Source organism: Clarias gariepinus, chromosome 21 (assembly GCF_024256425.1).
Source record: "Clarias gariepinus isolate MV-2021 ecotype Netherlands chromosome 21, CGAR_prim_01v2, whole genome shotgun sequence".
Lineage (NCBI taxonomy): Eukaryota > Metazoa > Chordata > Actinopteri > Siluriformes > Clariidae > Clarias > Clarias gariepinus.
This window is the reverse complement of record NC_071120.1, coordinates 17,233,512-17,257,020: the sequence shown is the minus strand read 5'-3', so window position 1 is coordinate 17,257,020 and position 23,509 is coordinate 17,233,512. Positions and strand designations below refer to the sequence as shown.

Here is a 23,509-nt window from a genome sequence, read left to right as displayed (position 1 = left end):
AACTGAAGACCTTTTTGAAGTTTTTTTGATTATTATATCTGAACATGTAATAGTTGACCATTTGTTAGACAAGAAGCTGGTTAAATAATTTTGTGTACAGAAGCACACTGAGAAATCCAACATAAATCACTTACCATCCACTCTCCTAGGAACAGCTATAATCCTGTAACACTCTTCTTAGGAACAGCTGTAACAGTGTAACACTCTCCTAGGAACAGCTATAATCCTGTAACACTCTTCTTAGGAACAGCTGTAACAGTGTAACACTCTCCTAGGAACAGCTGTAATCCTGTAACACTCTTCTAGGAACAGCTGTAACAGTGTAACTCTTTCCTAGGAACAGCTGTAATTCTGTAACACTTCCGTAGGAACAGCTGTAACAGTGTAACACTTTTCTAGGAACAGCTGTAAAAGTGTAACACTTTCCTAGGAACAGCTGTAACAGTGTAACACTTTTCTAGGAACAGCTGTAATTCTGTAACATTTCCGTAGGAACAGCTGTAACAGTGTAACACTTTTCTAGGAACAGCTGTAACAGTGTAACACTTTCCTAGGAACAGCTGTAACAGTGTAACACTTTCCTAGGAACAGCTGTAATCCTGTAGCACTCTTCTTAGGAACAGCTGTAACAGTGTAACACTTTTCTAGGAACAGCTGTAACAGTGTAACACTTTCCTAGGAACAGCTGTAACAGTGTAACACTTTCTTAGGAACAGCTGTAACAGTGTAACACTTTCCTAGGAACAGCTGTAATCCTGTAGCACTCTTCTTAGGAACAGCTGTAACACGTTCCTGCAGTTATCTATTCGGCCAATAATGTAGGCACAGTCCATGACATCATACAGATACTGGTTGATCTCAAAGACTTTGTGAACTGTCTGAAACTGGACAGCTTAGGACTAAAAGGAGACCAAATATTGTCTTTTTTTTTTTGTTCTGATTTTTAACAGCTGGATGAATCTTTGGCCATGACAGCATCAGATCCTGGTTCTTGGTTGAGAAGAATGGAACCTGATGCGGTCTTCTGCTGTTGTAGGCCATCCACCCCAACAATTCAGTGTTTTGTGCTTTTCCTATTATGGTTGTAAATAGTGATTAATTGATGTTATGGCTATTGTCCTTTTACATCTCTAATCATGAAGGCAATACCCCCTAAAATACTGTCATTGCTCATAATCTTTGCTTTGAGATACTGTTGTGTGTAAAAATCCCAGGTGATCAGCAGTTCATGAAATGCACAAACCAGCTTATTTGTCTCCAAGAACTACACCACAGTTTAAATAACTAACTAACTGATCACACTTTTTTCCTGTTCTGATGTTTGGTGTGCAGATTAACTAATGCATGATTTTGTGCATAGTGCTGCTGCCACATGAAAGGTTGGTTTGATATCTGCATGATGTTTTAGGTGTACAGTTAGTACATTAGTGTTAGGAATTAGTGTTCCTAATAAAGTGGCCACTGAAAGTTAAAATGGCCACTGGTACAATGCGCTTAATGGGGCAGAATACTATAGTGAAGAACAGTGTTGGGTGTAAGGTGTTACAAAGTAAGAGTACTTAAATTACGTTTTTGATGTAGCGAGTAATCTAATGCCATTTAAGTACTCATTTATTATTATATTTTTAAAAATATAATCTGTTATTCAGACAATGATGTAATTGTCAGCGCCAAAATTACAGCGCCAAAACTCTCCATGAACCGTACTTACGGCCACCGCAAATTGTGTGATATCATCCTAATATATCCTTTGAAATAAAAAATGATAATAATAAGTCAACCACTGATTGAATGTTGTTACAAGTTTTTGTATATGTTTGTTGGATGATGTTGGCTCTTAAAGTGCAGAGAGCTCAGTGAACCAGAAGCCAATTCTATGAGGCTGTAAAAACTGGCATGTCACAGGCCAGTATAAACACACAAATACATCAAGAGCGTGGTGTGTTTTTTTGCAGCAATAAACACCAATGTTACATATGAGTAAAAACATGAAGGGGTGGGGGGGGCGAACGAGATGACTGGCCTTGTGCTACAGCTTGATGGTTTTCTGCCTCTCTGGAGACTCCCACACTGTGCTGTATCTACACTTCTGAATCAATCACTATCTAGCAAGCTTCAAAGCACAAAAAGACACAGAGGCATGAGATGCACACCAACCCATATATAGGTGTGCAAATGCTCACATGCATCAAATGAAATCTAAAAATCGTCGGATTGCTCCCATGGCAAGAATAAAAAAAAAAACAAGTGGCGAGCAGAAAAACAGATGGAACCATACCCGGCTCCTGTTCACGCTCAGGCACGAGTATGAGGAGCGCGTGTCATATCCACCTCTGCCATGATTCTTCGAGCTGTGCCATGAAACACATCACTGTCAGTCTGAAGGAGAGAACAACCTCAGAGGCCACTGCCACCCATCTGTGGAAAATCACTGTGCTGTGTATATGTATGTGTGTGTATATATACTGTCACTGGGGCCCATCATATTGGCAGATCTGCACTTTGGAGGACATCACCTGGCATGTCTGTGAATCCTGACGAGCAGACAGACACACTGGGAATATGTTACACAGTTCTTTCTCTAAAAGCTCCCTTTATTGTAGGCTGCCTGCCTCTCCACGCACACACACACACACACACACACACACACACACACACACAAATGGTCCCTTCTTCAATGGCATATTCTCGGCTGCTCTAACGCATCCTACTGTTTGTCTGTAGCTGAAGTGAAGAAGCAGATTCTCTTACAGTACAACACGGCTTCATTTCTCTCACATGAAAGTTGGAAAAGTTTGGAATGGAGGTGTTTGGTATCTCAGCGTCCACAGGGAGTGCAGCATACCTTAAAGTCTTTTTTCTCTCTCTCCCTCTTTCACTTTTCTGCCCTCTTTCCCAATAAGAATAAGATAACACAAAGACCTGCTATCTGGAGATAAAAGTGAAATACTGCACTGTGCGTTCCTTTTTTTTTCTGAAAATAAAAAAAGGGAAAGAAAAAAAGAACTACCTCTAGCAGTAGGTAATGCAGTTTAAAAGTTAAATACCTCTCCCAAGCCTTCCAAGGTCACTTACTTTGGCCTTAAAAGCTTTCTCGGTTTCTTTCTTTCTTTCTTTCTTTTTTTTTTCCTTTTTGTGCAAATTCAAGTGTCACCCAAGAACAAAAAAATGATTGGGTCTCTTTGTTTCTTGTTTATTTCAGATCAAGCCTAAGTGAGTCTGTTACTGGGCTTCTCTGGCATCTTGTGGTTTCGCATGCTTTTGGCTCAATTCAATTGTGCTGGGGCTAACCAGCACCGGTTCTGGGAAGATCTGCTCCAGACTTGTGATTCATAACTGAACATGGCACATCAATCATCAGAGATTGACGATAGACATCCCTCGATCCGGCCGCTTAATGTGATTAAGGTACTGCCAGTCATTTCGAAGTTGTCCTTATTTTCATTTACAGGATTGCAGAAAGATTTATCTGTCTAAAGCAACTGGAATCTGAGGTTATTATTTTCATTAAAAGCCAAGTACATTTAGTGTTGGCCAAGCTGTTCTTTTCGAGTATTAAATCAAAGAAAGAAAGGCACAGAGAAGCACACCAACACACACACACACACACACACACACTTGTTCCAGTCACTCACGGTTCATTATCATGCCGCTTACATCTCTTTGTCCCTTTCGGTCATGAGAATGAAGCTGTTCAGTGTTCCAGATTCAGGCAACACCTGGCCGGAGCCTGGTCACATGACTCTGAGGTCAGGCCCAGAGTTCCACACACACAATGGCTGGCTTTGTGCTCAGGTGTACAGCAAGGCTCCCATGTGATACACACTGTGTGACACAGAAGGAGAGGGTAGAATGTCTGATCTGGTCTCGTCCTACCTCAAGACACATGGCTTCGAGTGTCTGAACCTCTCCCTGATGCAATTCTGTGCAAATGGCACACTTACATTACTCCTGAATTGTGAATTTGGACTTTCTCCTTGGCTTAACTTATTCTCATTATGATTTGTCAAAAGTGTCATTTTTGGGAGGGAACAAAAAGTACAGCTAGACAATAAAATTCCATCATGGACTGAAATCCTATTGCTATGTGATATGTCCATGTCAGTCAACTCGTGGCAGCACAATGTGGGTGTCAGAATAAGCCTGGGACATGTTTTATTTCTTTATGTAAATTCTATTTATAAAATCATTATTTTGTGTGATTTATTTGCCTATTGCATAGGCTAGAAGGTAGAGTAAATGTCATATTGCATATATCCACTGTATGCATGGTAATTATCATAACACCACTAACAGGTCGGTCAATCACAAACGACTGCGATGTTATGGAATGAGGTGACCAACAGAGGCGACATTAAGCAAAATGGCAGTGTATAAACATGATATGGACCCTTTTAGCCATGAATGTTACCTCACCAAACCGACAGGAATCCCAGGAGCTAGTAAATTACAGGAATGTAACAATAACTCTAAGTGCAGCGCTCTCTTGGAAAATAATGATTGAGCCATGTCTACCATTTCACTCGACCCAAGAGTGATCTTTTTAATATCCACCGTATTAGAAATTCCATCATCTACAATACAGAAAAACAAATCACACACTGCAGATGTCCTTCTAGAAAAATAAACTATTTATTGTATAAATAAACTTTATAGTGCAAACATATTCAAGCAATTTTGAGAGAAAATATTGGTACAAGGAGAAGGCAGTAAAATCATACACTGCATAGTGAATTCACTTATGAACCACGTTCGAGTCATGTATCTTGTTTCGATCCAGATGCCACTGTGTATTTATTCCAGTTCCAGTATATGGTTTGCACTCCACAAACACATACATGTAATCCAGGAAAACTTTCAAAGAAGACAATCCATCCATCCATCCATCCATCCACACAATGCTGATGATGTGGCCCACAGATTCAGGACATATCTCTTAATCCTCATCATCCTTTGATGCTCTGCACCTAAAGATGAGAAGAGGAAATATTAGTCACAAATAAGCCGTATGTACATCATTAAGCCCTTTGTTCAAAGCTTCCTGCATAGCCAAGTGTCCCCAATTAACTAAAAATGCCCTATAAGGAAAACTGGTGACCATTTAAGTGACAAATATTACAACTTTTAGGGTATTAGAGGGAACACTTGGGGTTACCCTTAAAATACAAGCTTATACATGCTTGTCTAAGCTCAAAATAACATAAATGGTTTTTTAGAGTACTTCCTGAAGTATAACCATAGACGTCCTTCTAGAATTCTTTTTTAGGATGCTAGGTATAACCTTTTTAAGGATATTTGCAACCAATCATATCAAGTCATGCATCATGTCACACACACATTAGTTTAGTGCCAATAAATTAGTATGACCAATAAAAAAACATTAGTATGGCCAATAAATTACAAATATCAAATTTTCAATTTCAGCAAAAACCGATTAATAAATACTGTATTTTCCTTATCCTTCCCAAAGCTGGCTGTTAAGTTTTTTTTTTTAAACCCTGGTGTCAAAATGAGGCTGAGCTTTTCCACTTTCTTACTACACCATGCAATCATCATTTACATATTGCATAACAATATGCATAACTCAAATCACCCAAAATGTTATATAAAGGGACACATTCGAGTTCATGTATGTGTCAAAGTGTAGTTAGTTCTTTCCAATGAGAATGTTACACTGACCCCCTCCAATCCAACACCACCTCAATGTGGCATGTTGAAGAGATGCAAGTATTAAAAGCTGCAGTTGCATGACTTTCTTTTATTTGGAGTCAGAGTGTTAGCCTTCTCCCTCACTAGTTGGCAGGTTGTTTATAAAGGAGGAGAGCTGGCTGGTGGCTGTTCACTGGCAAATGACTGACATACAACAAGGTCTTTCATCTTTTTAAGACAGAATGTGAGCATACTGGAAAAAGGAAAAAAAAATAAACTCTGGTGTTTTAAAAAAAGTTTGTTCATCCCATCATCACTTTAAATGCTTGTACCCATTTACAAATAACCTTAAAGAAGACTGTATTAAACATATTTTAAAAAGAGTGGAAGGACCAAGTACTGCCCTTAAACAAGTCATGGTGTGCACCTTATGAGATTTAAGAACAGAGTAATAATTAGTGTAGTGCATTTATACAAGTCATGGAGTTATTATTTTTTTTTAAACATGCATATAGCTTTCGAACTATATACACTCCAAAGGCTCGAGGCCAATTGCAGTTACAAGTCATCAATGTCAAAGTTGACTTGCAAGTAGAGTCTAAATTATGTGACACTGCTAAATTATGATTGGCTGGAACTCTGGTTGAACTCAGGTAGATAACAACCGCAAGTGACTTTTTTGTTTGTTTGTTTTTTCAAGAATAATTTCAGTAAATCTTATCGGTCAAATAATGCGTAACCTTTCGCAGACTTTGTCTTGTTATTATGACTTTTTCAATAAAAGCTTGCTGATGTCATTTTTTTTCTGCAAATCTCAATTCTACTCCCTTACTTTGTTTAAATGGTTTATTCTCTAAGCCAGGGTCCGGATATATCAAATGTCCCAAAGATCATATTTCTAATGTTTAAAAGCATTCATTTAAAAAAAAAAAAAAAAAGGGAACGATGGAGATTTGTAATATTTACTATTTAAAGTTTTTTTTTACTATTTTTTGTTTTTTTGCTTTACTGTCACTACTAATTTAACACATTGCTTAATGTCTAAAAGAAATAATATAATATAGAAATAATATACTGTACAGTTACTGTAATGTAACAAAAAATTTGCAGGTGCAGTCAAAATGCATAATACCATATCTCATATCATGTTACTTTCACGGCAACCCGATTTTTTATTCATCATTTTGTATATATATGAAACACATACATACATAAATCATGAATCTTAGAACTTAATCATAAGAGATGTATTCAGAAACTTCGCTGCTTTGAGGAATGAAAAAGATCTCAAAGGTCTTAAGATGCCATGTATTCACTGTCAACAAAGAGGGGAACAATAATGGCTGACAGGTGTCCTCCCCATTTCAGGCTGCACTTTTGTTCCACTGCGCCCTGAGTCTTCTCACATGGATTTTCTTACCGTCCCTATAACCTGATAAGACGTTTCCTTTTTTTTTTATGTGCGCAACACTGGTCTGGGAGTGTCTTGCGTTTTAGCTCTGTTAATTCCGATCATCCTGTTTTCACATAAGCGAGAAAGAGAATTGATAGGATTTCACTCCCACCTCCTTCAACAGTCCTCTACAAGAGTATTATTGTATTAGGTTTCCACATAACTACATTGTGCTAAGCAAAATATGCGAGATCAGCAGAGATGTCTGTGGGAACCTACAGAGATGCACATGACATTAGCAAGAAGCTAGCTGTAGTTTTGTTTTCTGAAATAGTTTGGTCTAAACAGACCATTTATCATTTGTGGCCCTGTATTCTGATCTACATAATAACATTCAGAAACATCCACACAAAGCTTAAAATCTGGTTACCAACAATGCTGCTGCCACAGAAGTCACGGAAAGTCCTAAATACTGTAGAGAAGTGAAGTTCTGGCTAAAACTTGTAGAATAAAAAAAAAAAAAAAAACACTAAATAAGATATAAACCTAAGTGCTCTGAGATTATTTGCAAGATATAACTCTTTAAACTTGGCGTCACTTTATAACAGATAAAAGCTTGCATAACGCTTGCTTATCATGAAGTTATATAAAGATGGCTATAGCAATGAATAATTTGGCTACTGCATATACATACTCTATAGTAGTATATATGATATAGTAGTATATGTATGTGTGTGTGTGTTCAAGTCAAACTGGGACATTTGAATGTGCAGAATAAAAAACCTCTAAAGGGGTTAAAGGGGATTATTTCTCTATATAATCCCCTGCTATACTAATGCGCTATACTAATGCACTTATCTCAATACACTTTTCTCTGAGCTTGACGGCTTCTGTCTAATAGGAGGAATTAATGTAAAACTAGTAAATACGCAGAACTGGTCTATTAGTCAGAAATTCTAGACCTTGCAATTATAAGATTCTCATGGACAAATCAGTGTTTTTCAGATACTGAGCCATAAAGTATTTGCTCTCAATAAAATTGCATTAATTTCTTTATTCATTTATTTTTAGGAAGTGCCTCTTCCTGGACAGGGTTATAGTGGATGTGGAACTTGGGAATACACCCTGAATGGTATATTAGTCCACCATTGTGCACCATAAACACACTTAGCCACACTCAGGGGTTGCATGGTATTTAGCGTAACCAATCCAACTACTTGTATGTTTTCAGGAGGTACGAAGGAAACACAGAACCCGGATGAAGCTCACATGAACAGAAGGAGAACCTAAAAAATGTCAGAGCAACCCTTAGAACTGAAAGGGCTTTTGTGGTAAGTCATAACAACACTCCTGATTAGTCATTCACTTAACGTCTTTATCGCTTTATCCTTTATACTGTATCACAAGGGGCCTGGATCCTATCCCAGGATACTTAAGGCATGAGGCAGGGTACACCCTGAATGGGGTGCCAATCCATCGCAGGACACACAGATACACACAATGACATGCTCATTCATACAGGGAATTTGGGAACGCCTGTTAGCCTAATCTTCATATTTTTGGACTGTTGGAGGAAACCGGAGTACCCAGAGGAAACCCACCGAGAACACGCAAACTCCATGCACACGGAACGAGGTGGGAATGGAACCCGGACCCTGGAGGTGCCCCTGATGAAATTCTATGAAGAGTAATGGTCATGTCTTCTCTCATCATTTCATTTCAAATTTTCATTAAAATGTTTAATTTGTTCATATCCATCAAGAGATGTGATTCTCATGAGGTGTTTAATAATAATCCTACACGGAGGAGAAACCGTTTAATCATTTTAGACTTGTTTTTAATAAAACAGACTCGAAGTTTTCTTCTTTTAAACCTGACCTGTTTCCTCCAGTGTAGTGTTCTTTCCACTTCTGCCTCTTGACATGGTTCCAAATCTTAGCCGGTTTAGTGTTTCAACAGATTTTGCAGAAGCAATTTTTCATACACCCAACTACAGCAATGATTACACAATAACAAAAAGTACTCCTGTCTGATGGGATGCTTTAAAATCACCAGCTGCAGTAAAGTTCCTTTGGAGGTAAAGAGAAAAACATCATCTAACAAAGTCTGATTGAACATCAGCATCACTGGGGGGTTCATCATCCTCTCTCTCTGGTGCTGACGCTGCACAAAGCACATAACGAATTCAAGAGTGACCTCTGTCCACATACTGTCCATCACCTTAAAGTGATCCACGCACCCAAACCAAACTGTTGCTAGATGGGATGCCCTCATCCTCAGTAATCAAAGTGCAAACTTCTACTCGGTGCTGAGTGCTTCCATTAAACTAAGTAGTCTTCCACATTTAGCTTACGTGGTAGTTTCTTCACATAGCTGCTAACAAATAGCCAGCATCAGCACAGTGTATGGCCTTCTCTCAACAGGCATATAATGATTTACATTATTCTATAAACTAGGATGTTAATGTGAACCTTATGATGCAAATACTAAAGTGGACCCATTATCAGTTCTCATTCAACCTTTTTAGGTTTTGAAATTGCAACCTAGGGTCAGGAAATAAAAGGTAAGAGTAGGTATAACATACAGTACAAATAGCAGGTTTTATGCAGACATTCAAACAAGGTCACATAATGTTTTTGTAAAACAAAACATTACAGTAATACAGATTGACTAATTGGAAAAAAAAAAGTGGTTCCATCCATCTACAACAGTAGGAAGTCAGTATAGATAAGACAAGAAAGTTGAGCACTGTCATCACACCTCACATTCGAATATGAAATTTGAATATACTTTAAGCACGTCAAGACCACGGAGACTAATTATGTCTCTAACGGCTCTGTGCTAACCCAAAGCGTGACCCTTTCCTTCATTTAACATTACTGTAAAAAGAAAAGGAAAAATCTGATGCTAACCTTGCGACTCAGCACAGTGAGAAACCCTTCTCTTCTCTGACCCCATGTGCCATCTCTTCTCACCTGGAATAAGAATAAACAGGAGCACGTCAGATGAGGGAACCGCAGATGGCTCCATATTGCCGGTTGAATCAGATCAAACCTTCTAATCTTGACCTACTTTTCCTCCCACATATATCCTTTTCGCCAGACTAGATAAACCCATGCTCTCACCACACATTTAACAATATATAAGCAAAGTGCAGTACGGCGTGCATTCTGCATCTCCCCTCACAGCCGAGGTACACTGAAACAGTTTCAGCTATTATAAATCATTTAATGCACAGTCCATTCCGCCTCTAAAGGGGGTACATTAGCCTTTAGACTAAACCCTGCTTAAAAACATGCTCTCCGAGGATCGTTTGTCTGAGTGTGTCATGACCTGTGACCCAATGGCTGATCATCTCCTGAGTTGTGTCACTTTACCTGCTTTCGTATAGATGCAGCTATTAACTGTCGCACATGCCAAACAACAAGAGACCTGGAGCTCCATTTCTATGCAGTGTAATTTTGTATATGATATAACGGCAGGAGTTTTTTTTTTTTTTTTCCTGTTATTACCCAGTTGCTATTTTTGTGGTCAGAAATAAACGTTAAAATGGTTAGAGTAGCGCAACAGGGGCTGTAACGTTCAAAATCTATCATCACTATGATATTTTTAAATCCACTGGGACCCAATTCTAGTGTACATTACTGCCTATGGAGAGCCTGATGCTAAAATGGTATTTTCCTGTCCAATTTTTTTTTATCAACACGCTTTGCTGATGTACACCATTAACGTCACGCCACTTCGATATCAAGAGACGTCTCATCCGAATACAACGGTGCAGAATCATTTTGTTTATGTCAAATGAGAGCAAACAGCTCAGCTGAGGCTACCAAACCTGAATCAGACAGTTGACATGTAATTACACATGGACCATCATTTAATTAATGCAATCTGCTGAATGTCTAACAAACTAATTCAATTCTAATTGCTACCGAGAACAGGCTGATATAGAGCCACTAAACGTGTACACATGTAATAAATGTCTATAAATGCACATTTACTGTACAGGGGGTCTGTCACGTGTACAGTAAACGTGGCTGGTTATTTTAACCCACTACAATATTGCACTGAAATCTACAAGTGGAACCTAATAGTATATTATTATCGAAATGTTACTGAGCTGAGCGTTCGGTTTTTAAAAAAGGCCCGATATGGCATTGTTGACTTGGTTTGGATCACCTAACACATACTGCATGATTTATTCATTCCGGTGACGTGAAAACAACATACATGAATGTATAAAGAATACAGAATTCCAGCATCCTTATGCCTTTGCATTTATGGTATGGTCAGGTACGACTTGCTGCTTTATTTAATAGCCAATTCAGGTCATAAAGACGTTATTTATTCAAAAAAAAATCTAGGGTTTCAGCAACAACCAATGTTTATCATGGCGGAAGACAGGTTATGGTAAATGCGACCACTAACCACAAACCTGTAAAAATAATCTGTATGCTTTTGTTGTTCAGATTAAACACCACAGGTAAAAAAAAAATGTGTGTACAACTCTCCCTGAAAGGAAACAGTCATATAGTCAATGCAGGTTTTCAGTTTGAATGTGATCAGGACATGGGATAATGGAGAGACAGCAGATATGCAACGCGACCCCCGCCCCTGCATTAAATATTTCTCTCTATCTATCTTTCTTTCTTTGCCTGCTCTGCCCTGGGCACCAGAAGTTCGCTATCGCCTTGGCAGGCTGGATCGTTACCATGGAGATCCGGATAAACCTCGACTCCACCACCCTACAAGACGGGTGAGGCCATGCATTTGGGCGCGCGCGCACACACACACACACACACACACACACTCACACACTCACACATACACACAGGAATCCACACAGGTAGTCACACATCCCTGTCTAGTGCCAGAGGCTGCAGTCTTTTATATGTGTGTAAATTAACTCGTGGTTATCTAAAGGAGAAAATTGTCTTTCCTTGTAATAGATTACTCACATAACCAAAGGGGTTAACTAGAAAGCGAAGTGGTCGACTAATATAAAATTTGAAAAACATTTTGGACTCACTTAATTGGCCTGTTTAATTGTTACCATTGTAATTTATTTGTTTGTTTCTCTTTTTTTATGTATTTCCTTTATGTGTGTGTGTGTGTGTGTGTGTGTGTGTGTGTGTGTCTGTGTGTGTTTGCTTGTATCTGGGGACATGTGGAGTTCAGACCACAGTTCATCCAGAAGTGATTCTTTTCATTAGCTATTGTAAATAATTTAACAGTGAGACTCTTCTCGACACAAACAGCACTTGCAGTTACTTACACCATGTAGACCCCCCCCCACACACACACCCCCCGCCTGCCCCACCACACACACACACACACTCACAACCTACAGTATAAGCAATGGCTTCAGCATTAATATTTTCACTTTTACAGAAAAAAAATAATTCATGTCCACGAGATGATTTTATAGTACGACTCAAAAGTGGTCAAATCATTACAATCACATTCATCACCATCACGAACCTCCGGCAGAGAGAAAGAACAAAACACATAGGGTTAATATTCAAGCTTGCGTCTACCCCTCTTTTGTATATCCAAGATGGACGCGTCGTTCTCCGATGCATACGCGAAAAATAATCCTCCATGATTGGAGGGTTGAAGTGTCAATTATTCTTATGCAAATGTGTCCGGTTTCTCACGTTTCCAAAGAAAAAGACCACAGATGGCTACACGGAATTCTCCGCGCGAGCCCACCAGACAAAAAAGAGCTTGCATAATGTGATGCCGCTATTTGCATGTCTGTCGTCCGCCGCAATGAAAAATCAAGCACAGCCGAGAGGGTTAATGTAATCATAAGTGCCTTGGAAACAGACAATATGGATACACTCATTAAAAGGACAGCTAGTTGATAGATATCAATTCTAAAACAGTAAATTAGCAAGCTACAGCCCTTTCTTGACATTTGATTATTTTAAAAAATGTGCCTGAATTTTTTTTTTCTTTTAACAAGCATAAATAATCGTGCATTTGATCTTGAGCAAATCTCCACAACACTTCCACCCTTCAGATAGATCCTACATTAAACATGTGACACAGTTCCTCATGCGTCAGATGACGTGCAGACTACTCAGGCCTAATTACAAATCTGAAGTGCTGGTGTTAATGAAAAAACGAACCTCCCGCACCTGCCAATCAAGCGATTTCATCTTGAGAAAGCAAACACGGGTTTGCCAAAATGAGTGCAAGAAAGCCGAAATTTGAAAGGAAAAGGAAGACAAACGCAGGGAGAGAAAGGCAGGACACGACTGAAAGAACATGAAGCCGCTCTGCCTGTGTGACCCGAACAAGCCGCTAAAATGTGATTCCTGACAGTTCGCTCACACACGCACTAAGAGACAGAAGCCTCTTTGCTTTCACACTAAAAACCATGATTTTGTCTTAGACAAGTCTGCCACCTGACACACCTGCTGTGGAACCTCGAAACTAGGAAGACAAATATGCGGATAAGCTCCAGTAAGTTAGGACGGAAATGGTGGACTGCTAGCTTTCAGTCGCCATAAAGAAAGAGAATGTTAGCATGTCATTAGACTAGCTAAATGTTCGAATGTTTGCTGTTCAAAACAAAATCAATTTAATGCAATTGCAATTCTAACTAGCGAAACATCCAAGATATCATTGGATTTAGAATTGTTTTAGTAAATAAGCTATTGGTTTAACATAAGCTAAACAACTTTGCTTTTTTCTTTTTAGACTTTTTAAAGTAGAAACGTATAACATGGTTAAACACTTCCTAGCATGAAATGCTTGAACACAGGATGGGGATAAATTAGAATGCTGACCTTCCCGGTTAATGTTGTACTGGAAAACCAGGGAAAAGTAAGTGTGTGTGTGTGTGTGTGTGTGTGTTTAGGGTGGTGGGGGGTGCTTTTCTGCTCCAAAAGAGTGGATCAGGAAACCTGCTGTGGCATCCTGTTACATGGCGACAAAAGCGCTCTTTCAAAATGAGTCTCAACATTGCAGCCAGGTCGTCAAGTTCTGTTGATTGTCTCACACAGGGTCAAGAGCGACAGGAGAGAAGGGGATTGTGGAGCTATCTTAGACGATAATGGCAGTCTCCGATTTGAAATGGGTTCACCGTGTTAAGTTTGTTTTGACCCTTCTGGCTCCTAAACTATGGCTGTTTATAGAGTCAGAAGAACTGTCACATCATTTAAACCATATAACCATCTGGATGTAGGATTACATTACCAATTTTGGATTGACTTCCGCACTAATATTATAATTATTACAATAACAGCTGTAACATCCGGTGACGTATTAGAGCAGACTTTAGGATGGTTTCTTGAAAGGAAAGGTTTAAAGTAGATCAGATACAGCAGGATTAAAAAGAAACTGTTGTTACCATTTTACAGCGTATTTGATGACTTTGTGATATAGTGATACATTTAAGCATTCCCCTAAAAAGATCTAACAATCTAACAAACACCACTACTCATCATGGTCCCAATTCGTAATAAATCACACAGCAAGGTTAAGGTTGAGGGCAGGGCTAATATAATTTGTACCTTTTCTTAAGCACTCTGTCTTTGCTCGTTTGAATTAGTACAAATTGCTCATGACATCGGTTTCCTTTACCAGGGGTATTCAACTCAAACTTGTAAAGGTCTGGTTACAAAGGTCTGGATAAGTGACTAGCATGACTGAATGGCTCCAACAGTTACCTTTTAGTACTTAACCATGTCATGAAAGTCTGTGAAATCTTCTCCCTTTCTGAGCTAATGTCTTTAGCCCTGTAACTAGTCTCTGGTCCGATGAGCTGCTTTCAGCTAAAACATTTACATGAATGCGTGTCATTGGATAAACCGTAACAGAGGACCTGCTACAGACGCGGCTGTTTCATGTTTAGAATCGCCGAAATACTTCCAGAACATTTATCGGCTCTGCTATGCATGTAGTATTCACCCAAGGACTCATCTGAAACACTTTGTAAGTGTGGACCACAATCCACAAGTTGGTTCTATTCGCCTATGGATCAATGATTGGGACAGACTCCAAACTGGACTCTTCATCCAAATAAATATAAATGATTAGGTTTGTGACCTATACAAGACTATTCTTTCTTTAAGTTTAGTCCTCACCAGGAATGCTGTATTCAATGTGGCAGATGTACATTATCCAAGCCCTAGAGTTTCCATCGTGGACAAAGCTTACACTCACAGAACTCTGTAACCCAGTGTCTTTTATTTTCACCTACACCCCCAAGCCTGAAAAAAAGTGTGTCTTTATGTTTGTGTGTGTCAAACACATCAAAAACCGTAAGGTGAATCCTTTTGAGCTGGCAGCACGGTTGGCCACAGGATGAATAAACATCCATGTCAGGGGAAACTGATACACTCCCTTTTCATCCAGACGGGCCTCTCGTGGGAAAAACAGCTCGTACACAATGGACAGAGACGGCCTTTTGTTGAGGCTCTCAGAGATGTGGGCTAGCTCTTCTCTCCAGCCTGTGCCATGAACAGACCACTCCCCTAAGCTCACACAGCGACTCAAACACACACACACACACACACACACACACACAGTTTGTTCTTTCAGAACTCATTACAACTTACAAACGTCTGTGTCATTTCTTTGATTATGCTTTGGACATAAAAAAAAAAAAAACAACAGATCAGGAATAGGAAAGTGGAGAAGTGAGAAAGGTTGTGTAGCTTAGCCCATGGTTAAACCACCCTCAGAGGGGGCTTAACACCAGATCTAAATCCTTGAGATAGTGTCCTGCCATGACATCGCTCTAAAAAAAGTCCAGATGCTAGGGCCCACAGCAGGTTAGCCTGGGGGAATTTATGTACTCCTTTGACCAAGATTCAAAGATTTTAGCTTTGGACAGCCAAGGGTTTGGGGGTAAAGGGGGGAGGTGGGGGTAGTTGCTGTTGGGTGGCTTGTTCAGTCTTTCAGTCTTCATTCTGAACTTGAATTTGACATTGATGATTTTCTCGCCTTTATCACAAGAAAATCACACTCGGTCAGCGCCCGAGAGGAAACGCTTTGTCCACAGTTATTTGGGGGAAGATTTGGGCAGTCCAAAAAAAATTCATGTAAATTCCATTTAGAAACAGTCCACATTCAGCTTTTCTGCTACTTTGATTTGTGTCAGCCATTTAAAGCATTCGCACTTAATCAATACACTATTATCTTGTTACTGTTAACATACAGTAGACATCTAAATTGATCTGAACTACTTAAACTTGAAAAAAAGCTTACCGTCTTTTTTTTCTCTTTCTCCCAGGTATTCTCATAGACACTTTCCACTACTTCTCCCTCACCCAATTGTTTGCTTTCAGCTCCAATTTGGGGCACAATAAAGTTGTTATGCATGGCAGGTTTGAAAATGGATGTGGCTCGAGCTGGCTGTGAAGTGAACGTGTTCTCTTGAGCCTGGCTCAGTTACTGAGGTCTGGGTGGAGGGAATCACTCACTGATCTGAGGACAGTCACAGGATGATGTTTAGAACCCTGAACACATCTTTATATGCCAATAGCTCTATGGAAGAGGCGGCTTTTTACATTAATATTACTCATCATAGTGTTTATGCATCCTTGGTTTATATGAATTACAGATGCATTTACAATCATATATATTGCACATCATACCCGACATAAACGTATAAGTAGTTATGGCTTTGTAAGAATACTGCAGGTAGTAATGTTGTATCAGTAACACGTTTTATGAAGGCTATTTGTATGATAAATTCAATAATCACTATCACACTATATATTTATAACATGTTATAATGCATTCATGAGGATTTACACACATTATTGTAATTCTTTATGAAACGCCATTATAGTTTATAGCACTATATATAACATTTATACACTGTTAAAACAGTGTATAACATACTCATAATACACAATGCTTGTAATACGCATATTCATAATACACAATATATGTTTGGTGATACAACATGCATAACTGCTATACAGCGTCATGCATTTTCAGTTCCTACATTGTGCTTCATAACTTATGAATGCATTATAACATGGTATGGCCATATTTATAAATCTTTATAGTTTTAATCTTAGTTATTGTGTTTATATCATATTATACCATATAATTATGCCAGATGATAGAAGTCTTTAAATAACAATAGTGAGGTTTTAAGTGAATAAGTTGAAATGTATTATTACATATATTCTAACAGAGACTGTGGATTAGTGTATATAATATTTTTATGAACATTATTATGCATTATACGGTGATCTGACTTCATGAAATGCTTTACAAATGGTATCTATGTTATTATACATACTCAACATCCAACTAGTTTCGACATTAAATGGTATCATGCATACTATATAATATGCTATAACTGAAAATTTTTGTATGAAATAAACCCACAATAAATAATAAGCAACAGACAACACAAAGTATTTACCCATAAGTAAAGCTTGCATTAACGACTATAGTGCGGTGTTTTTTTTCCCCACAAAGCTTGTTTATTCATGATTGTTGTATATAGTATTTGCTTTGTCAACTGTGCACAACAACAAGCACAGGAGAAAGTGCTTTTGTTGGGTCCTGAAATCGGGTGACCATATGTGCGAGCGTTCTGTATCTTTCTGCTATACAGCCTCACCCAAGGGGGACCACCATAACTTAGTTTGTCTACCATACAAAGTTTCAGCCAAGCTTGGATGGACTCATCAGACGTCTTTTCTTTGAAACCAATGAAGCTCAAAAGACCTCCAACAAAGGAGCTAATCACTGCCTCTTTCCTCTGGCCTAGTCGCGGTTTCTCTTTTCACCAGCTGGGCCTCAGATCATTTCTCACCGCGAGCCGGCCTGTTTAGTGATCTGACATTGCTGTGGTTTTTGTTTTCGTTTCTTTTTTTAAAACTTGACTAGGCTATGGAATGTTTGTAGACATAAAATTGATTTTAATGTTCACCAAGAGCATACAGTACACAGGCTGTTTAGAGATATACTAAAACATGCATGTTAGGTCATGGACATGTCAGGGTAACATCCATCCATCCTCCTACACACATACACAAAGCACTCCAAGATCTGGTGCAGAGAGTGCTGTGCCAAGGTGAGATACCAATTTGCATATGGCAATATATGGGACTGTGTGTTAAGGGCTGGATGTCTGGTGTGTGTGTGTGTGTGTGGTGGGTGTGGGGCTACGGCAGACAATGCAGCCCCAGGCTCCTCTATTCTGGCTTTGACCTTGAACCTCAGCAGCCTCCATTCCCATAGATTCAGACTCTGTGTGTGTTTGAGTGCATGTTCTCTCAGTCTCCGCTTCATTTCTAATCCTACATACAATCATCCAGTGAATAAAAGCACCTAAGAAACAAAGTTGTCCTCTTCTCACAACCACCTACAGAGCCTGATCTCGCTCAGCGCAGACTAAGGTAGCTTAGCTATGACTGCTAATGCTACACAACTGATCTTTGTGCTAAAAATTCTCTACCTGATCAGAAACAGAAAAAGAAAAACAAAATGATTTTTCTGTCTGTACTCAAGTCTCAAAACATGTCTAGACTGGATTTGGTTTGATTTCATATAAATTAAGACACAATAAAAGATACCGGCTGTATGTTTTAATTTTTTAACTGATTTTGCATGAATAAAGTTGCGATTATTTGTTTTTTGTTTTTGATTATTTAATTATTTCAGACTGAAATTTAGCAAAAATTAGCTTCAGCATACAAAGAATAGGCATACATTTTAGGCATACAAATGATTAAACCGAATCGAACTGAGAGCCCGCTTGCGCCTACGTTGTTCATGCGCATAAGTTGCACACACGTCAAGGGGCTGTTCAAAACTTGATTGCGTCAGTGAGTGATATTTGCATCAGTTTTACGCATGTGAGAAAGCAAGGCAAAGAAAATTTACATATTTTTCTTGAGGGATTTTTGCATTTTGTGTAAGATTTAGTGAACACATAGCACCATGGGTCACGAGATTGTTAGCAAGGATGGTAGCAAGAAGAAAAGGGAGCTGCATTCAGTTTCATGCAGCTCCCCGGTGCAAAGAGGAATTCTAAATTAAAGTTACGTAGGCTTAATGAAAGGTTTAATGTCTATTTATTTCAGAATTGAACTTCATGTAAATGTCTATTCTAAATGTTTTGATTGTTTTTATACGCAAAAATGTGATTATAGTATTGAAAACTGGTAATATGGTTAATATTTTTGGGTGGCTGGAACAGATTATCTGCAGTTACTATATATATATATATATCCATATGTATATATACATTATTTCCTATGTAAAAATGCGTTTTGCAATACAAAATTTTGTAGGCCAAGGTACTGTATAATAAAGAAACATAAATCCAACATATATTTCATGATCACATCTTCTTCACATCAACTTATGTAAAACTTAATTTTCAGCACTAGGAGTGGAACAGATCACAAAACTCACAGATCGGTTCAGATTACATTATTTGGTCTCGGGCCAGATTATTTTTTGGATGAGTTAAAATCCAGAGGCAGGAAGGAAACAAATATAGTTTTGCCTTTCATTTATTACTTGCAAAACTTAAAGAACATTTACGCCTTGTTCAGACTGCAGGCAAATCCAATTTGTTTCATAAATCTGATCTTTAGGATTGATTGTTTACACTGTTAATAAAAAATAATCAGATCGGATTTAGCTTCGTTTTGAATTGCAGCCCAAATCTTACACAATGCCACCTATTTGTATTGGTGATTGTGCAGACTGGAACTTCCACGTTGAGTTGCGATTGACGTATGGAGAGTTTAAGCGGGTGGAGCATTTAGACTGAGACACATCTTGAATCTGATTTGAATTTGATTTCGAATAATCTCTGGATGTGGTTCAGATCAGATTTGCAAAAATCTGATTCATTGCGGATTATTTATTCCCGACTAGATAAAAGCAATCTGATTACAATGTAGATATGCCAAAAAATGGGATTGAAGAGTTTTAGTTTCAACAGAGTATAAGGGTATTTTTTGTCCAGCAAGGCTGGTGAGTACAAAAGAGTTTGATCGAACAAAAACACAAATGCCTAAACATACAATTTAAAATGTGGTTCTTTATGTAAAAGCTTTAGCAGCAACCTTATTTCCCCTTTTATCCGTTCCAAACACTCAGCACTCAGCATCACCAGTATACTTTTTTTTTTCTTGAATCATTCTTGAGGGGTTTTTGTGAAAGCCTTGAAATCTATTCAGGAAACCTACATTAAAAATACAAGAAAGTCCGGGTTGTTGGAAGCAAAAAATTATGAAATAAGGTGTGACTTAAGACTTTTGCACAGTTCTATACGTTTTTCCAGTGTTAATGCTATGAATTTTATGTATAAACATTATATTATTTATTAATCACCATAAATGTCAGGTTCAGCATTAAGCCTAACCAAACATCAATTATAATTTTGTAATCTTCTAAGGTTTAACTTTTGAATCCTTTTTTTTATGTCAAGTCTATTAAAGTTTCTATTGAAGGTTAAGGTTAGTGCTAGGTCTGGGATTAAGAATTTTACCAAATCGTGTGTTCTTGTACATTAGGTTTTTATAATATTAACTGCATTTTCATATCTGCTGCAGGGTCTGTGGTATTCCCTCCCTCGTGTGCCGGCTGCACCAGCAAAAAGGCAGCAAGGATTCCTCACAGTGCCCTACATTCAGCTGAGTGATCCAACACACATAGCCTACTGTCACAAATAATCATTAGAGCACCAGACCTCCTCCTCCACTCTCTCCCTCTCTCTTTCTCTATCTTTATCTCTCTCTCACTATATTAAATATTGAATATTCCCAACTTTCAACTGGGTGAGTGTTAAAGCTCCCTGGCATCAAAACGCAGACATACAGAAACATGCATATGTGCTTCTCCTTCTACATTGAACAAGCTGGGCAAGAAAGTGTCTCTATTAGAGTGCCAATTTAGCCTTTCAGCACCTTCTGCCTCATATGATGCCTGGGATCACATCAGAAGCTATTTCTGCTTATTCTTCCCCCATGCCTATACCTGCATCATCTTACATTCTCATTTCCTCTCTTTCCCTCTTTGTCCATCCTTTTGTTCCGCTCCACACAGAGTGCATTCAAGGCACACGCATTTTCTTGCATGTCGGCCAGCTAATGCTTTCTCAGGAGAGTGGAGTGACGCTCGTTCTGCCAGTCACCAATGCAAGTGTCATCAGGTCGACATTAATTACTTGCTTGTGCATAACATTTCGTCACCACAGTGATATGCCATTAAAAGGAAGAGGCCGGCCAAATGAACGGACGCTGACTCTCCGTGCAAATGAGGCACCCATCCAACCCCTGGCACGGATTTGGAAATTGGCTGAGTGCCGTGGCATACACGTCCCTTATTAGAATTTAATAAGGGACCCGATAATGTACCTCTGCATCTCTTTTAAACGCAACAATGGGTTGGAATATGCGCAGAGGTGAACAGGGAGGGGGGGCTGGTACACGAGCGAATCCCATGGCTCGACACAAAACATGAAGACTCAAGAGATTTGCCTGATATATGACAGTGAGGGTGAGCTACCGCTCTTAAAACGAAAGATTTCTTTTTTTTCCTTTTTTTTTACGGAAATAATCGTGCTTCTGTGTAACCCGCGTGCTTGTTGTTTGAAATAAATGTGACTCACACCAGGCTTGTGACGTTTCAGAAGCACACTCGGTGACCAAGTGAAATTATACCTTGGTGTTTGCGAGTCTGTGAGCAGAACGATGAACCAGAGAGGACAAGGTCGTGAGCAAAGCGGAGATAGATACGCGTGAATCTAACAACACCCCAACAAAACCTATAATGAAAACTGAAATGTGAAAACACAATTTCAGTCATGTGTTAAAGAAAAACATTTAAATAAAGAGAAAAAATATATATATTTATATATATTTGTTCTCTTTGTATAGAACACACCATTAGGTTAAATATTGTATTATAACCATGTAATTACTACTTAATTACAATTCAGTCCGTTCCACTGCTATTCCACTTACATAGGACACACACTAGCGTTAACATACGCACACACACATCATGCTGATGGGGCACAATTAGAGGAATTCCAGACAGGAGTCATCAGACGTTGTTTTAGAAGGAGGTGGGGGGGGGGGTGCACTCCTGCCATTTTGGGTACAGACTGTAACCATTATCAAGCCAATTTCCCAAGTGCAGAAAAGCATCCAAAGAACAGAAAAGCCGCCACTAACAGCGTGCAAAAATCTCCAAAGGGGATAGGGGCTAACAATTTCATATGCAATTGTCATTGTCACTCACAGGCTCTATACGTCTGCGGCTTTCATTTCGTCAAAGCAAAGCAAGAGCTATTTCCAGCTGCAATAGTGGGCGGTGGTGATGGTGATGGTGGTGATGGTGGTGGTGATGGTGTGTATATGTGTATGTGTGTGTATGTGTGTGTGTGTGTGGGGGGGGGGGGGGGATTCGGTTGTGTGTGTGTGTGTGTGTGGGGGGGGGATTCGGTTCATCCTCTAAGGCCTCACTTCGGAGTGTTTCCAAGGTTTCCGAGTGCATTCCTGTGCGCTAGCCATTAACAAAATGGCCTCCTGAAATGTCATATATGATTTAACATATCCACGGATAAGGAGCAGACAGTGAGTTTCACAGACGGGGCTGCGGATTTGAAACGAGTTGACAGGCCAGGGAGAGATCTGAGCGCCGCTACAGAAGACTTTCTCTCTACGCAGCCTCATATTTGTTCATGGTGTTTCCCTGCTTTTTTTTTTTTTAGATAAATATACAGACTATAATGCAACCGATGCAATGTTAGGAAATTGTCATTCGAGGCAAGAAATCGAGTATGCATTCATCAATCATTTTGGACACAGCCGAGCACATGGTCATAGAAAGAGAATAACGTGAGCAGAAATAACCTTCTAATCTGTTTTACTGGGATTTCTTACTTCATCCATGATAACGAGCAACAAAGCTTTCTTTCTTTCTTTCGTTTTCTTTCTTTCTCTCTCTCTCTCAACCCCACCCTCTTGTCCTCTTGCAGATAGATTTGATGTGAAGATGCTATGACAGACTTGCACTCTCTCTCCCTCTCTCCCTGCAGCTGGCATGAAGGATGCACTAGAGTTCGTCTATGGTAATGGGATCATGGGAGAGTGGCCTGCCACTGCTTCTCTCTCTCTCTCTCTCTCTTCCTCACTCGCTCCCACACATACACACACACACTCCCACGCATAAATACACCCAAACCCAGGTCCCCCCCTCCACCCCCAGTAACCCCCCACCCCCCACCCCCCCTCAATAAGTGGTGGCAGGACAATGGCACTATTGTCGCCCCCTTGTTTTGGAACCCCAGGCAGAGAACAGTTGCTGTTTACCCAAGCCGTGGCGTCCCTCCGTTCCGGATGTTAATTAATTGGAGGGCTCCTGATTGAGGCTGCTCTGTGCACGCAGCACAAAAACAGGCATTCAGGGCCACGAGGGGAAGGAGCGCTCTCATGGCAAAATGCCGACTTCTCTTTTTACCGC

General features: G+C 39.4%; 1 long non-coding RNA gene across 2 annotated transcripts in view; it reads right to left on the bottom strand.

The window, feature by feature from the left end:
- Positions 1-4,616: 4,616 nt before the first annotated feature.
- LOC128509877 (uncharacterized) overlaps positions 4,617-23,509 on the bottom strand; it is a 38,035-nt gene continuing 19,142 nt past the window's right edge. Inside the window, exons 3-4 of one of the 2 annotated variants that reach the window (XR_008356081.1) lie at positions 9,955-10,017; positions 4,617-4,967 (exon numbers count right to left, since the gene is read on the bottom strand). This is a non-coding gene — a long non-coding RNA (uncharacterized LOC128509877). The remainder of the gene's footprint in view (positions 4,968-9,954; positions 10,018-23,509) is intronic. The other variant, XR_008356082.1, reaches the window with a different exon arrangement.